The 18370-nt window shown below is 34.2% G+C and overlaps 1 long non-coding RNA gene across 4 annotated transcripts; it reads right to left on the minus strand.

The window, feature by feature from the left end:
• Positions 1-5299: 5299 nt before the first annotated feature.
• Positions 5300-18111, minus strand: LOC128199882 (uncharacterized). Of its 4 annotated transcripts, none has more exons than XR_008252396.1 (7): positions 17766-18111; positions 16062-16203; positions 10890-11058; positions 10389-10477; positions 9907-9995; positions 8140-8269; positions 5300-7686 (listed from the first exon to the last, which is right to left on the minus strand). It is a non-coding gene; the product is annotated as an uncharacterized LOC128199882 (long non-coding RNA). The 4 variants fall into 4 exon arrangements; XR_008252394.1 differs by having other exon boundaries at positions 10890-11174; XR_008252395.1 differs by lacking the exons at positions 16062-16203; positions 17766-18111 and adding an exon at positions 14822-15095 and having other exon boundaries at positions 10890-11174.
• Between the last annotated feature and the right edge of the window lie 259 nt (positions 18112-18370).

The following is an 18370-nucleotide window of genomic DNA, read 5'->3' on the forward strand; positions in this document are numbered from 1 at the left end:
ATATCTCTAAGTCACAAGTATATACATTATACAGCAATGGACTAAGGACCGACCCCTGCGGTAGGCCTCTCCATACCAGCCTTGAAAGTTGAGTACCGTTGTGTAGGTCTAATTTAATACATCTCTCAGAAAGCATATTGATGATAAATTTGATTAATATTTGGGGAACATGGAGGTCATGTAATTTATTGTGTAAGACGGAGATCAACACATTATCGTACGCTGAGCTAATGTCAAGAAAGGCCGCAAGAACTGCCTCATTCTTCGAGAATCCTAACCTAATATCCGAAACAAGTATACTAATATTGTCTATGGTGCTACGACCTTTTCTAAATCCCAGCTGATTGGCTGTCAAAATATTGTTATGTTCAATGAAAAATTCTAACCTATTTTTAACAAGATGCTCAACTAATTTGGCAAGAACAGAAGAGAGGGCAATTGGACGAAAAGAAGAAACATCAGAGGCTGGTTTATTAGGTTTTAATATGGGAACTATGATTTGTGTTTTCCAAGAAGAAGGAATGTTACCAGACAACATAATTGCATTAATAACACACAAATAATAGTTCAAAGAAGCGTCATTGCAGTTAATCAAGAATGAGTATGTAATACCGTCTTCGCCTGGAGATGAGTCTTTTACATAAGACAACACCCCTTTCAGTTCGGATAAACTAAAGGGGGCATTAAGGTCTGTATGACTACATGGTACAGAGTAAGGAATACAGCACTGGGCATTATTAAAGTTTGGAACATATGGAGGAGCCAACTTGTCTATAAATTGATCGGCTAGCTCAATTGGTAAGGTACCTGATGAAGATGAATAGAAAGCCGACTTAAATCTTCTAATATTTCTCCAAACTAACGATGGGCAAATATCTGGACTTATGGATTCGCAAAATCGTCTCCAACCCTCAAATTTCTTCTTTTTGAGAAGCTTGCTAGTTGAACAAGCTATTTGGGTGTATATTTCAAAGTTCTCTGCAGTCATCACAGAACAATATTTTTTTTCAGCCTCTTTCCGTTGCTTGATGGCTATAGTGCACTCATGATCCCACCAAGGAGGAAATGGAATTTTACCCTGTCTATTACCTTTTAATGGAAATAAAGTGTTAGCAGCATCAATTAAAATTTTAGTAAACTCATTTGAACATATTGTTTCATTACCACCATTAACAATAGGAAGACTAGATATCTTTTGATCAACATAATGTTTAAATGTATTCCAGTTATCTGGCAGTTTATGCTTTAGTTTAGAACTATATTGTAGATTAGAATAAGGGCTAGAGATAGGTAAAGTAAGTACAATAGGTGCATGATCACTGCCATAAGTGTGGTCAAGTACACTCCAGGATATCAGAGAGGCTAAACTTGGAGAGCAAAGTGACAAGTCTGGAGCACTAGGGCCTTCACCAGGGCGAGTGCGTCGAGTTGGAGTCCCATCATTCAATATACATACATTTTGAGAATCTAAAATATCTGTCATCAATTCACCATAATAGTTAGTGTTAAAACTTCCCCATGATTGATTTTGACAGTTGAAATCCCCAAGTACTAAGTATGGGCAAGGCAAAGTAGATAATAATTGACTAAACTCATTATATAAGGAAGTGGAAGGGTGAGGTATGTACACAGAAATAATACAAATTTTATTTACAATCACAGCAATGGCATTAATGCCATCACTGAGAGGAGGGAGAGAAAAAATCTTATATGAAAAAGTGTTCTTAATGAGAATGGCCACTCCACCAAACCCATCAAATCTATCACTTCTTACAGTAACAAAACCAGAGATCCTAAAGGGAAACTCTGATTTTAACCATGTCTCAGAGAGACATATAGCCATAGGCTTATATTTATTTAGTAAGTAAATAATATCTGTTTTTTTGCTAACAGCACTCCTACAGTTCCACTGAAGGATTTTGTGGTCCATAATTATTAAAGTTTTGGTTTAAAGCTGTCAGTAAAGAATTGGCGACGTTGGACGGTAAAAAGTTAGTATTTGAAAATGAACAACTAGAATTTGAAAGTAATTTGATAAGTTCCAAAATTATTTCAGCAATAGATTGCTGAGGGATTGTATTTGATCTCTGTTTCAAAACATAACCATCAGGCATTTGAGAATTGTGATTATTATATTCATTGTTAATTGTTTCATGCATGGAGCGGTCATACCCTCCGGTTTGTTTAGGAGGGGCACGACGTTGAGTGAAAACAGTTTTTTTATGAGAACTGTTAGATGCCATAGGTTCATATGATCCAAAGCTAGAGGCAGGGTGTTTTTCATCGGACTTGGGAGGAGAGGAAGCTGCTACATCAGCATACAATTTTGATGTTGGAGGGTGGATCTTGGCTGCTTCTGCATATGATAAACAGCTCTGGGCCATTGAAATTTTAATCTTTTGCTGTCTTGAGAACTCCGGACACACTTTACTAGTGGCAAAGTGGCGACCAGAGCAATGGAGACAGCAAGAGTTTTCATATATAACTGAACATGTTTCTGAGGTATGATCATCACCACATTTAAAACAACGTGGTTTTGATCTACAGAGGACTTTAGTGTGGCCAAATTTGCAGCAGTTATAGCACTGTATTGTGGGGAAAATATATAGTTCTACCGGGAGAGCTGTGTAACACATGTACACCCTTTTAGGTAGCACTTGTCCATCAAAAGTCAGTACTACCATGTTGGTGTTGGAGAATGAAATTTTGCCATCAGTTATATTTTTCTTTTTGATTCTCCTAACCTTGATAATTTGGCCACATCCTAGAGGAACAGTGATATTTTCCTGAATTTCTTCTTCCAACCATTCCTGGGGCACACCTTTTACAATACCAACTCTTGTAATAGTAAAGCTAGGAATAAAAACTTTATAAGAAAGAGCAATTACAGAATTTTCAGTGAATAAATTTGCATCTTTATAATTTGTAAAAGCCATGGAAACTCTATTTCTGCCAATACGCTTTAAACTACCATTGACAATGTTCTTAATGTTAATTTTTTTCAAATCTTTACCAAATTGGATTGGGTGTAAAGTAACAGGGTCCGTTGGGGATGATGTTATTTTTTGGACGTGAACAGTGAAAGGGCCTGAGTCTGATTCCACATATTTTCTGTTTAGTGGTTTTGTACTTTGTGGAGGGAAGGAGGTCGGTAAGTCAGTTTTTTCACTATTTTCGTTATTTATTTCAATAGGAACTGATTTATCATCGGAGTCCTCTGAACATTTACACTGATCATATACTTTTCCGTCTTTACTTTTACGTTTTTTAGAGTTGCAATGTCTGCACCTTTTACGGGGTTTACTACGTTTCCGTTCAGATTTAGGAAAGAGACCATCCTCTGTGTCCATTGAGGAGTCCTCAATGGTCACATTATATGCTACAGAAGGTGTTTTTGTAAACGTTAAAGGAGGTCCAGGGCCGGTTCCCGGACCGCCGGGATCGTCTGGGGGATCGACCCCCATAGTATAGAAAAGACACTTACCAAATATTTAAATATGTATACTATTTACACAATTTAATATATAAATAAGTAATAATAATAAACTAACAACTATTTTACACTCTACTGATCCACTTTACAATTATTTATAATCGAAAACCAAAAACACGTCCGCCAAATTAGAAGTTTCCCGCGCTTTTTCTGGGCGATTTCTAGTCTATAGTGATCTTTGTTGGGCGATTAATTTACCTTTGTGGGCATAGACTTAGAACAACTAGACGTAGCCATAGCGTGGCCGCCCGTGAGACAGCCTTATGTAAGGTTATAAGTGTGCGTGTGTATTATATTATTATGTACAATACACTTGCATTCATAAATTACATAACAAAATGTTGCCATACATATTTATTTACACGTTTTTGGGGTAATCTGCAAATATAATTAAATGAAGTCCTACTACGATAAATAAACTTTTTTTTTTTTTTAAACTTTCAGCGGATCTTTCTTGATACTAAAGATGTGAAAGTTTGTGAGTGTGTGTTTGTTGTAATCTTTCAGCAAATACTACTAAACAGATTTCCCCAAATTTTGGCACACAAATAACCTGAAATAACACATAGGCTATTTTTTATCCCAAAATTCCTACGGGAACGGGAACTACTTATGCGGGGGTTATCAGGGATATCCTCTAGTATTAAATATTAATAACACAGGTCTAGCCATCATAACAAAATGTTGCCATACATCTTAGACTTGTGGTAAAAAGTGTAATCTTTACTTTAATAAGAATTAGTTACATCGTCTTACCAAAAATTACTTAATTCTTTTATTTTAGTGGTAGATTAATAGGTAGGTCATGGTCACATTTGAAGTAAATAAACAAAAGGTTAGGTTTTGAAATATATCGAAATACGAAGTATTACCATTGAAGATACTCTAGTAAACACTTATCACATTCAATTAGCTTCGAATTCCAACAAATCTAGGCTATATATTATCATTCAATGAAGTTTATGGTTTCTTACTAATGAAATGTAATACCTTCGATTTTCCGCTCACTGCGGCTTTTGCAGCCTAAAATACAACACCCCACCATAGCACAATAACTTATAAATTAATATCGTAACCGCAATGTTGTACCACATATTACTCAATTTACTAAAAATTAAATAACTGCTTGGATACGTGTTGTGTTTGTCAACCATCAATCAAACACTCGACGTTTGCCAAACAAAAAAATCGACCATGCTGAAAGTGACAAAAAAAAATCTCGTGTCCCTTTTTAATAAAAGCCGAGTGACATAAGCCTGTCACGCTCTAGAATCCAAAGTCACTTTAGGGCTACATCTGGTAGTTATATATCTATGTTTGTGGGCGATCTTCATATTTTTACTAAAAGTGATCTGTGATCTTCATTTGACGGGAAACTCTGTGATTTAAATTTTGACGTTTGTGACCAAGGAACATATTTACTCAGGAGAAGAATACCAACCTCATACAAAAAAAGCGGCACTAAAATTACCGCCATCTGTGGAATGCCCCCATTGAAACAATTTGCCAACGCGGGAAATTCAAAGCTAATATATTGTTTTTAAATTTTCACAGTTCAGCTTTTGTAGACGGAATAGCTTTAAAATAAATATTTTTAAAACCATTTCGATTAATTAATTAATTAATTTAAACAGATATTTATAAACTCTGTCGATTAATTAATTAATTTAAACAGATTTTTAAAAATATTTATTTTAAAACCACTCCGTCCCCAAAAGCTGAACTGTGAAAATATTAAAAACAATATAATAGCACAATATTTTAGTAACAAGTAATTGTATATAATAAATTAAACAATAGAAAGAATAACAGTTTCAAGTTGAAATGTCTTTATTATCAAATAAAAAATCTTATGCACTTAATCAATAACTAAGTAAACATCAGCACCTAAAATGTAATCTACATATATTCATTTTGCTTCTAAAACTAAATTTTAGTAAGTAAGTAAAATGAAAACCAAAATAAAAATATATCTATGCATCAATTGGGTGACTTCACTGATATATTTGGGAAAATCAAGTCAATTATAACTTAACCAATTCATACATAAAAATATAGATTGTCGGGATATTTGTACATATGATAAACTATGCAAACGTCACGCAGTTTCACCAGCGTAGTTCTCGTTCCCGTGGGAATACAGAGATAACAATTATAGCCTAATCCATGATTATAATGCTGTAAGAAATTTTTAAATCAGCAAAGTAGTTTCAGAGCCTATTCAATGCAAACAAACAAATAATCAAATTCTTCCTCTTTCTAATTAGTATAAATTTCATAAACAATAAAATTATTAGAATTTGGCTAATAAAAGTAGAAACTGAAATCACCCGCCAAATTTTAAAAAATCGGAGTAAATTCTCAAAATTATAGTGCAAATATTGGAATAACTGAGTTTAACACTTATAGTATAGGTAATAATGTATTCACAAATAAAAACTAATTTAAGTAAATTATGAAAACGCATGTTTTTTTACTTTGTTTATATGATTTTTAAATTTGGCGGGCAATTTCAGTCTCTACTTTCACTAGCGGAACTTTACAACCTAATGCGATAAAAAATCATAATATTACTTTTAGGCGAATCAATAGAGCATTTACCCTCTACTTCCTCAGAAACAGCTCTGATTTTGATGATTTTTTTTGTTCAGTTTGTTTCTTCATATTATTTGAAATCAGAAACCTTTTGGAGTGAGGATGGAACGATTTATACTATTTAACAATAGTTATGCTATTTATATAATAAATAATTAAAAAACAAACACTACCGACTTCAAAAACACAAAGTTATGCAGTAAACTAATAAGCTGAAGAAAACATTATAATATTTCATATCTACTGATTACTTTGAAGCCGGTGCCAATTGTACAATTAATGGGTAGGCAATCAATCGTACAGTTTTTTTTCCACCTTAAGGATTCGAATTGTTTTCCGAAATTTATATGGGACCTACTTCGAAATAAACCCTTTACAAAAAGTAAAGAATTTTCAAAATCGGTCCACTCAGTAAAAAGTTACGCATTACAATAAATGGAAAATCAATTAATCATCTTCTATTTTCCTACTATTAGGTTTGAAATTGTTTTCCAACATTTTATGAGACTTTTAGGAATATACCCTTTCTATCAAAAAAAGAATAATCAAAATAGAACCACCCAATAAAAAGTTATGCTTGGTTTTACATTAAAATGAATGAGAAAACAATCAATCGCACATTAAGGATTGGAATTGTTTTTTAAAATTTATATGGGAGCTTTACAATCAAAATACCTTTACAATCTATAAAGAATTTACGAAATCGGACCACTTCGTAATAAGTTACATATAACTAAGTTACACATAGTTTTACAATACAATTAATGGGAAAATAACCAGTCATCTTCGTTTTTTTAAAATTTATAATGATTTGGGACCATTGTCGGAATATACCCTTTCTATTTAAAACAAAGTTATTCAAATCGGAATTCGAAGACATGCTTGGTTTTAAACTAAAACAATCAAGAATGATCAATCAAAAGAATTATCAAAATCGGACTACTCATGTTAACAGTTATTCTTGGTTTTACATTACGAAAACAGGGGATGATTGATTGTTTAACCATTAATTTTAGTATACAACCAAGTATAACTTTTTATTGAGTGGTCCGATTTTGATAATACTTTTTTATTATAAAGGGTTCATTCCGAAGATAGTCTTTTAAAGATATGAAAAAGCAATTCGAGCCCTATAGCTAGTAAACAATAGATAACTAATTGTCGGCCCATTAATTGGAACATTGGCACCGCCTTCAAAGTGATCAATAGATAGAAAATATTATAATATTTTCTTTCGTTTGTTAGTTTTCTGCATAAGTTTGTATTTTTGAAGTCGGTTGTATTTAAAAAAAAAATATGTATAAATAGCATAGATATTTTTTAACAATTTAAATAATTTCGTCCACCAAAACATTTCTGATTTTAAATAACATAAAAAACATGACTTTAAAAAAAATCATCAAAGTCGGAGCTGTTTCTGAGGACTTCCAGCATATGCTTGTTTTATTTATTATTTGATTCCATTATTTCTTTCATAAAAACGTGACATTTTTTATTATGAGAAGTACAGACATAAAGAGACGAATTTTAGTATTCCAAAGAATCATGGTGCAGGTGCCTGGTCCATTGATTATATTTGTTACATCAATTGTTGTGACCTGTAATAGAAAATTTCATTTAACATGACTTTTTAAAATGCACTGAAAATAAATATTTACATAATTATATATATAATAAGAATTCCTATTCTCTTCAGGGACATTTGTGAGATACTACTAGATACACTTACAGTTTTTAAAAACAAAACTGTAAGTGTATCTAGGAAACGTGTAGTTTATTGTTATTAAGCAGGTCAAAACTACCTTGTTGGTTCAGTAGCTAGCCCATGTGTTTTGGATCACGAGATCCTGGTTCTGTCTTTAAGAGATACTGAGTTTTTGCTTCTGCTAACAAATTCTTAGTCTGGAGTTGGGAAGTTGGTGGTGTCACACCCCCGTGCCTCAGAGAGCATGTTAAGCCGTCGAACCCGGTCATTATCATTAACATTTCTGATAGTGATCATTAATCAATCTAATAATATCAACCTAAGCCGAATGAATAAAGCAAGTTACCTTGTGCTATTTTGCAAAAATGCCAGCAGCAACGTGGCTGCAGTAGTGTGGCTCGGGACGGGTACAGCTAGATCTTCATCTTTTATTTCTATCTCATGATATTTAACAATATATCTTCATTTTACAGCACCTGCAAAAATAAATCAGAAGTTATACATTTTACATAACTATTATTGCATGCACTGCACCTGCAAAAATAAATAAAAAGTATACATTTATGGGGTGTAAGGGGGAGGCTAGTACCAGTCAGCCTCTCCAACTGCCAACATCACCTGCACGTGGTGCACCCTGCAGATTGACCGACGAGGCTCTGGCGACCGACTAATGGCGGTTTAACCATTCTGATTCAGCTAGACATCACAAGTACCACAGACCGGTGTCAGGCAGCAGCGATACCGGTGCGAGAAGTCTAGGCCTGCGAATGACCAACCCGCATGCCCAGCGTGGTCATTTATGGGCATTACCTTGCAATGTATAGTACAACACAACAAGATCCATGCAAGAGGCCTATGTCCAGCAGTGGACGTCTATCGGCTGATAAGGTATACATTTTACATAATTATTATTGTTACCAGTTAAGAGGATAATCCCAGAGGATGTTGCTATTTCGTGATCTAAACCAGACATTTTCCTTTAGCATAGTACTTGTAGTGCTTACTGTCCCGTGGGAGACTAACATTCCAAAGGACCACAGTATAAAACTGAATAAATGTTATGACCTAACAAATGAACTAACTAAAATGGCTATATGGTTAGTCTGTACGCCGTAGAGAGGTGCGAGAGGATTACCAGCAAAATTCTCTATAATTTGCTTAGAGACCTTGGTCTCTCTAGAAGTGCAGATTTGGGTTACCAAATTTGGCAGACCTTACTACGCAGGGAGAACAACACGAGCAGAGAAGGGGAGTGTCCATTGATCACAAGTCCAAGCTCTGCTCAGCGTTTTTCTCTCTGCCACGTGATGGACACCCACATGGTGAATCCATGAGTTGGTAAGATATTCGTCTCAAAAAAATCATGTTGTACACTAAAATAATTTCATTCATTCATTCATAAAATAATTTAGTTGAGTAGGGTGAGGCAAGCAACAATGACCGCGTGAAATACAGTTTTTCACAAATCTCCCTTGATTTTTTCAGGAATAAAAGTTAATTTTAGTGAAATTTATCAATAGTTTTTTCAAGTAATTATAATTATATAGACAATACTAAAATGCAAACAAGGTCAAGGTTTTTTGTCTGTCTGTGTTTCTGTTTCTCTGGGATAATCTTTGGAACGGCTGAACCGATTTTAATTGGACTTTCATTGGAAGATAGAGGAAGTTATTGAGCAATATTTAGGTTACTTTTTATCCCAGAAACATGGTTCCCGCTGGATGTTCAAAAACTGAACATCACACGGTTGAAATCGCGGGCGTCCGCTAGTATTATAATATTGGTTAGCCAATGTGGTTTTGGATAACGAGGTCGTGGCTTCGAATCCTGGGTCAGGCTATCAGATACTGAGTTTTTCTTTCTTCCAAGAAATTTACAGTTCTCAGCCTGGAGTTGGTAAGTTGTTTGTATTACACTCCCGCGCCTCGTCCAGGTCATTATCATTAACATCTGATAGTGATCCACAATGAATTTCACTTTATCTCCCTTAGCTCACCAACCTTTATTGTAGCAGTGTGGTGGGTCTAAGCTCCCTAACCCCTTTTCTATAAGGTCTGGCTCTGTTAAACTAGTGTTGTTAAAATAGGCTGATAATGATGATGAAGTAGGTTACCTTGTGCTATTTTGCAAACATGCCAGCAGCAACTGTGTGGCTCAGCACTGACTGGCACAGCTAGACCTTCATCTTCTATTTTGCTACACCTGAAAAATTAAACATAAAGAATAAATTTTATGCATTTTCACCAGTTTAAAACAAATGAAAACTAAAATAATTTTATTAAGTGAAAAATGTGAAGAATAGATTATGAAAAAAAAACATAGACTCGAATTGAGAACCTCCTTCTTTTTTTGAAGTAGGTTAAAAATGTGAAAAAAAATTCAGTTAAATTCTCATCTTGGAGTTGGGAAGCCTTTAATCCCGATTATTATCATTAGCATCAGATAGTGGTTATTAATAAATTGAACATTATCACCCTAAGCCCTCCAACAGCATTGGAGCAGTGTGGTGGGTCTCAGCTCCATAATCACTTTTCTATAAGGCCTGGCCCTGTAATGCCGTAAAAATAGGTTGATAATAACGATGAAGCAGGTTACCTTTTGCTATTTTGCAAACATGCCAGCAGCAACTGTGTGGCTCAGCACTGACTGGCACAGCTAGACCTTCATCTTCTATTTTGCTACACCTGAAAAATTCAACATAAAGAATAAATTTTATGTATTTTCACCAGTTAAAAACAAATGAAAACTAAAATAATTTTATTAAGTGAAAAATGTGAAGAATAGATTATGAAAAAAAAAAAACATAGACTCGAATTGAGAACCTCCTTCTTTTTTTGAAGTAGGTTAAAAATGTGAAAAAAAAATTCAGTTAAATTCTCATCTTGGAGTTGGGAAGCCTTTAATCCCGATTATTATCATTAGCATCAGATAGTGGTTATTAATTAATTGAACATTATCACCCTAAGCCCTCCAACAGCATTGGAGCAGTGTGGTGGGTCTCAGCTCCATACCTCCTCTACTATATGGAGACAATGATAAATGATGGATGTGTAGGATTAAAATAGCTTCTATGAAACATAACCTATTTTAACATACCTATTGCCTGGTTTCCATCTGTTAATGCTATATTTGCTAAGCATTGTGTGTTAATATTATTTTATTCTATTGTCTTCTTTTAAATTATCTTCTTGAAATTTCTTAGTCTGGCTTGCAAGTAATGCTAAATTTTGGGCTCATTTTTTGTGAGTTTGTTGGTACTGAACTTCTGCGAACATTGTTTATTTTTGAAAGCTTTGATTGCTTTTTGAGACATTGTGTAAATATTTTTTATATTAAAAACCGTCGTCATGCGGGTAAAATTCATGTGAAGAAGCAGGATTGCTGAAAGCATTAGGTATATATTTTAATTTTAATACATAATAAACTCTTTTTATTTATCTCTCTCTCTCTCTCTCTCTAACTGCTTTATTGGTTCAGTGTAACTATCATGAAATTCTGAGTTTGAGTCCTGGGTTGGTCTATGAAATATTGAGCATTTCCTTCTTTCAAGAAACTCACAATAAAAATCTATATTGATATGTATTCAACCCATTTTTAAATTAAATGTCTTAAATGGTGAAGCATAACATTGTGAAGAAACCTGCATAACTGAGAATTTTCTTAATTGTCTAGGTGTGTGAAGTCTGCCAATCCGCATTGGGCCAGCATGGAGGACTAAGGCCTAACCCCTCTCGTCCTGAGAAGTGACTCGTGCTCAACAATGAGCCGAAAATGGGTTGTAAATCTATACTAATATTATAAAGAGGTAAAGTTTGTAAGTTTGTCACATTTTTTAAATGGGGTAATTTTCGGAACTACTGGTCCGATTTAAAAAATTCTTTCACCAGTAGAATGCTACATTATCGGGGAGTGCTATAGGCTATATTTTATATTAGCATGATATATATTCGCCGAGTTAACACAGTTTTTGTCATACAGGTCGGACCGAAAATCCTCTTAAGCAGACTTATTCGCATGCGCTGCCTTAACCATTGTGTAAAATTGAAATTAATGTATGGATGCTTTATGTATCTTTAAAAGTTCTACAAAAAAGTCCGCGACACCATATATCTATCTTCTATATATTAGCAGATATAGTACCTTTTGTGTTTTGAAAATTATAAATTTTATATACTTAGGTTTGCGTCATTATTTATGCTACTTAACTTAAATCCTTATCAAAATAAATTATTTAATAATCACAAGGATATTATGGAGATAAGATTTGCCCTTTATAGTATGTTAATTAGTTTTGGAGATAATACAAAATTTCTCAAAGACGCAGAAAGTCCGCTACATGACGCCCCGCGCTTTCCATTACGTGGTTCTCGTTCCTGTGTGAATATGGGAATCAAACATAGCCTATGACACTCGCAAATAACGTAGCTTTCTATTGATAAAACAATCTTTCAAATCGGTCCAGTAGATCCAAAGATTATAATTTTAGCATAGAAGTCTCTATTTTCCTTTGTCATCGCACCACGCTCATATTTTCTATTTTTTGTCTGTCTGTTTGCCTTTTTTTTGACCGGGCATCACGCTGATACTACAGAATGAATTCAAACGATACTTAAGACGATTTGAGACCATAATACGTAGAAGGATAATAGGATACTTTTTGTCGTGAAAACAAAATCAGAATTGGGTGAAGTAGGGGTAGAAAGTTTGTACGGAAAGTCCTTAATTTTTTTAGTTACAAGATATAAGTTATAAAACTTGCAAAATAGAATGTGAAATAGGGGTTGAAAGTTGACATCGATTTTTACGCGGACGAAGTCGCGGGCGTCCGCTAGTATGTATTATAAAGAGGTAAAGTTGGTGGTGTTCTAGCAGGTAAACTCTGGATCCAATTTTGAAAATTCTTTTACCACTAGAAAGCCAAGTTATTTCTGAGTATCATAGGCTATATTTTATCCGCGTATTCTCAAACTGCAGAAAGTTGGTTAATATTTATATTAACACATTACACACATCACTAACTAGTCTCAAAGTAAGCTTAGCTTGTGTTATGGGTAGTAAAAGCTCAAATGAATGAGGAATGTTCATAAATAAATTATATATACTTAATATTCTTTATAAACTCCAAGCCCACCAACCGATACTGATGAATGAAGGATTAGTAGGATTAAGTAGCATCTACAGGGTGCACGGGAGTATTTCCCATAACTCTAGGGTAGCTCCAAGTTCTATAAGGAAAATTATTTAAAATGTCTAAGGAACATGTGTATTAAAAAACTTTAATAAAAACAAGTCAACCGACTTCAAAAACATACTTACTAAACTAAAAAACGAAAAATAACATTATACTAAGTTCTATATATCATATTATGTTCTAACTGATGATCAGTTTGAAGGTGGTGCTAGCCCAATGATGTATTAATTCAAGCCATGTAAGAATATCATAAATATTTAGGTTTTTCAGACAGTGTTCTTTCATGTAGTTCTTTCAGTAACAGCTTAAATTAAAACAACACCGGTTTAGCACAGCCTTCAAACTGATCATCAGTTAGAACATAATATGATATGAACTTAGTATAATATTATTTTTCGCTTTTTAGTTTAGCCAGTATGTTTTATGTTTTTGAAGTTGGTTGAATTTCTTTAATTAAAAATTTTCATTTTTCCATTTTTAGTGAAATCATCCTAGATATTGATCTAGCGCCAAAGGTATGTTGCTATGAGTCGTGATAAAACATTGTATTTGATTGCCTCTGACTTAGAATCAAACTAATTACTACTGTGAACCATCGAGAAGTTCCCTTAACCGTCCTTCGTCTTCATTACCAGACCCCTAATACAGTCAAAACCCATCTAGGTGGAAAGTTCTCATCAATACAAATTTATCAACACATGGTAGCTACTGTGAACAACAATCGAGGAGTTCCCTTAACCGTCCTTCGTCTTCATTACCAGACTCCTAATACAGTCACAACCCATCTAGGTGGAAAGTTCTCCTCAATATAAACTAGTAGCTAAGGTAACTCCTATAAGTGGACTTGTCAACACCTTGAATTTATGAGAAATAGTCCCGAGCACCCTGTATAAAATGTAACTTAACTATGCCTAGTTTGTTTCAGCTGATGCTATATTTATGAACAGCACCAATACATATAAATAAAATTTAAGTGTATGTCTGTGATTTCGATTTTCGAACTACTATTGAAAATCCACAAAATAGACGTACTACTGGTGTCAGAATCTCATCTTACTACCAACCACAATTTTGCTATAAAAGACTATATAACATACACAACACCCCATCCTGATGGAACTGCCCATGCTGGAACAGCAGTAATTGTAAGGAAAGCTTTGAAACATGATATCCTTGAAGACTACAAAACACCTCACTTACAAGCTACAACCATTGTATTGTACGATAATCATGGGTCACTTACTCTCTCAGCTGTTTACTGCCCCCCAAAACCAAACCCAAAGGAAACTCACTTCACAGAATATTTTAAAACGCTTGGAAATAGATACATCTGTGGTGGTGACTGGAATGCCAAAAACGTGCAATGGGGATCACGACTAACTCTACCTCGAGGCAGAGAACTTAATTCAAGTATAATCAAAAATAACCTCAGTATTTTAAGTACAGGTGAACCAACTTACTGGCCTACAGATCCCAACAAATTACCGGACCTCTTAGACTTCTATATATATAAAGGGCTATCAAACTTGTATATAAGTATAGATAGTTGCTATGATAGTTGCTCAGACCATACACCAGTACTAAGTACGGTTAGTACATCAATAATTTCAAGACCCGCCAAAGAATGTCTATACAACAAACAAACTGATTGGTCAGCATTCAGAAAATATATTGATACTAATCTATCGCTAAAAGTTCCACTCAAAACGAATGACGACATTGATGAAGCAGCAGAAACCATAACAAACATGATACAAACTGCAGCATGGATTTCTACACCGGATATAAGATACCGTATCAAAGCTAGTTCCACGAAGTCAACACATGTGACATTTACCTTGCGAATGGACGAATGTACTCCTGTCAAACTGGGACTTGATACTATCCCCCATAGTGACACCGCAAAATATCTTGGGATACACCTAGACAAAAAACAAACATGGAGAACACATATAGTAAAAAAACGCGATGAACTAAATCAAACCTTCAGAAAACTTAACTGGCTTATGGGAAGGCATTCGCATGTCTCACTCAGTAATAAATTGCTCATTTATAAAACAGTAATAAAACCAGTGTGGACCTACGGCATTGAACTGTGGGGCACAGCCAAAAACTCAAACTTGGAAATACTACAAAGATTTCAGAATAAAGTTTTAAAAACCATCACAAATGCTCCATGGTTCACTAAGATATCGGAACTACATGAGTATCTTGACATAAAAACAGTAAAAGAAGAGGTTGAACTCAGATCAATGTGCTATAAAAATCGCATAAACACCCATGAAAATAAACTTGCTACTGCCCTCGGTCATCCAATAGATGTTAGAAGGCTAAAGCGCGCCTACATATGGGATCTCCTGTAAAAAAAAAAAAAAATCAACATAATAAGAATGTACAAATGTACAAATGCAATACAAAAAATTAACAAATAAAATAAATTAGCATGGCCTTCAATGGAAGGTCAGCTACACATGCCATGTAGTACCCACAAGCAATTTGCTTAAAGCTGTTGCAGCTGATTGCACAATAGTAATGAATTAAAAAAAAAAAAAAAAAAAAAAAATGTCTGTGATTTCAAAATAACTGTGTTTTCTCAAGTGCCTATATACAATACTGACATACAGTCATACTTCTTTAAAATGTTCATCTGTCTGTTTGTTTGAGCTAATCTCTGGAACAGCAGGGTCATTTTAATGGGACTTTTACTGGAAGATAGAGAAGATTATTGATCAACATCTACTTAATATTTTGGCCATTACTTGTTATTTAACATGGGCGTACACTCACAACCACATAGACACTGAAATACATCCATGCTCATCACACTAATATGATGAGTTCAATTGCCACAACTGGCTGTGGCGTGTAGATGCAAAGAGCAATGATGCTATCTACTGCATCACTGGAGAGCTGTTGCTGGTGTTATATCCCTATATCTCAGAGAGTATGATATGCAATATATCCCAGTCATTATCATTAACACCTGCTAGTGATCCTTTTATAATTTAACTTTATTACCCCAAGCCTATCAACCCACATTGGAGCAGTGTGCATTTTACAGTAGGTGTTTAACTTACCTTCTTATTCTCTCTCTCTCTCTTGTTCTTACAGGCAAAACATCTCGTCTTTTTTAAAAATGTAGATGACAAACCATTCATAGTTCAATGTCAAATTTATTCTAAAAGTCCAATAGTCTAATCATTGATTATCTGGACATTACTGAAATTAAGAGAGTGAGTAAATTTAATTAAAAATACATAAACATACTACGCATGAAGAGACAGATAAATATCTTAACATTCCGTGCAGGTGCCAGGTCCATCGCCTGGTAGAGAGAAATACTCTGAGCAGAGTCCTGGAGTTGTGACTATAGGATGTAGGGTTAAGGAATTCCTTGATTTGATTAAACTCCCCTACTTGTGTTGTTCTCCCTGCTTAGCCAAATTTGGTAAGATCCTATTAAGAGCAGCTTTGGATACTTATTCTTCTTTCTCTCTTTCTTCTACATAGAAGTTGCTGCAGTCCTAAAGATGCCAAGGTCTTTAAACAAGTTATAGAAAGATTTTGTTGGTAATCCTCTTGCAACTACTTCTACGGCAGACAGACTAACCACATAGCCATTTTTACTTAGTTCATTTGTTATTATTATTTATTACAAAACCTTGACAAGAACCAGGTGAGAAATATAACTAAAATGTCCGGAGGCAATCTGATGATAGAACAGAAACACAGATGAGGGAATTCCTCAACTGTTCACAGAAGCTACATTGTCAAAAAGAAAAAAAAAATAAAATGTGCAAAGCTTAGGTCTTATAGCTAAAAGCTATTTCTTTCAAACAACCTTCAATGAAAAATGTATCTTATTATTGGCAAAAGCTTTTATAGATCAAGGCAAGAAAAATATTGCCGAAATGGCCTCCGTAGCACAGTGGATTAACTACGCAAAAGTCCTGGGTTCTATCCCCGGCTGGGCCAATTGAAGTTTTCTTTCTGGTCTATGTCTGGCTGGCTAGTTAATACCCTACTGGCAAGCGATTTAGTGTTCCGGTGAGATATTATGTAGATACAGAAATGTGTGTGGATTTTCATCCTTTGCCTAACTAGTTATCTCGCTTCCATCTTAGATTGCATCATCACTTATCATCTTATTCTATAATTATGTCAAAGAACAGATTTTTGTACAAAGTAAACTAACATACTCTTCATTAGTCTGCCTAGAGCCTAACATAATTATAAAAACTTGTAATTGTAGTTTCAAATTAACAAATTGTTCTGATTCATCATTACATAATTATAAACTACTTATTATAGATTCAAAAATAAAACTCAAATTTTACTCTACCTGCCTTTAGTACATATACCTGTGGTTTAATATTGAACTGGTAACAGATACTTTCAAATTAGTTCATGGAATTTGCTTTTCTCAGATGTTTATTTTCATTACCATTTCATAATTAACCTTATGTTGCTCCAGATTAAGCTACCTGTGATAACCAAATGAAAATCTGTTCAGTAGGTCCAGAGAAGTAAACATTCAGACAGCTGCAGGTCAGACAGTTATTTGGGGTGCATTGCATCTACAAACATTACCATAATGTGTAAACCCAGCATAGTTGTATAATTGAGCACGAGTTTCATAAGAATTAGTAGGATTTTAATAATTCCCATATCTTGAGAAGACTACTAAGAAACCTAATTAACTAACTAATGTAATCATTATCTGATCAATAGCTATAATTAAAGTATTTTATTATTAGCTAAAACTTAAAGTAGGTACATACCGGAGACTAAATTTGTAGAATCAAATTTCTGTAATCTCTGTAGGGTCTTCTCTGCATCATCGGCAGGCGAAGAACCACACTCAAAGCATTTTCTTTTGTTCTTCTCCATAGTTATAGAGACACTTCAACTAACAAAGTCTTATTTTTAACATAATGAAAAACCACAACACTCAGATGAAACGTAAAAGACTTATAGATCTTCTCAACATCAAGAATGGCGAGGATATTACACAGCAGGTTGCTTAAATCCAATCCATGAAGAGGTCTTCATAAATATTAACAGGCCGTGGCAAACATTTATTTTATTATTCGTGAATTCGTGTTTTATTTGGTGAAATGACGCCATTTTAATTTTATAACATATTTATTTTTTATTAAGTAATTGGGGTTGCCATACTTCGTTTAGAAAATCTTACCCATACGTTACTAAAACAATATTCAACGAGAGTGTCTCTCTATATTTTTGTAGAAGAAAAGTATTTATTCAGTTATTAAAGTCATATTTAAATCTAAAAATGTATTAGATTTATCAAAATATTATGTCAGGCGTGAGCTACTAACGATAATAATATTGCTACAACTACCAGACGGTAGAACCGTATGGA

The sequence above is a fragment of the Bicyclus anynana genome, chromosome 3 (assembly GCF_947172395.1).
Source record: "Bicyclus anynana chromosome 3, ilBicAnyn1.1, whole genome shotgun sequence".
In the NCBI taxonomy this organism is placed as follows: Eukaryota; Metazoa; Arthropoda; class Insecta; order Lepidoptera; family Nymphalidae; genus Bicyclus; species Bicyclus anynana.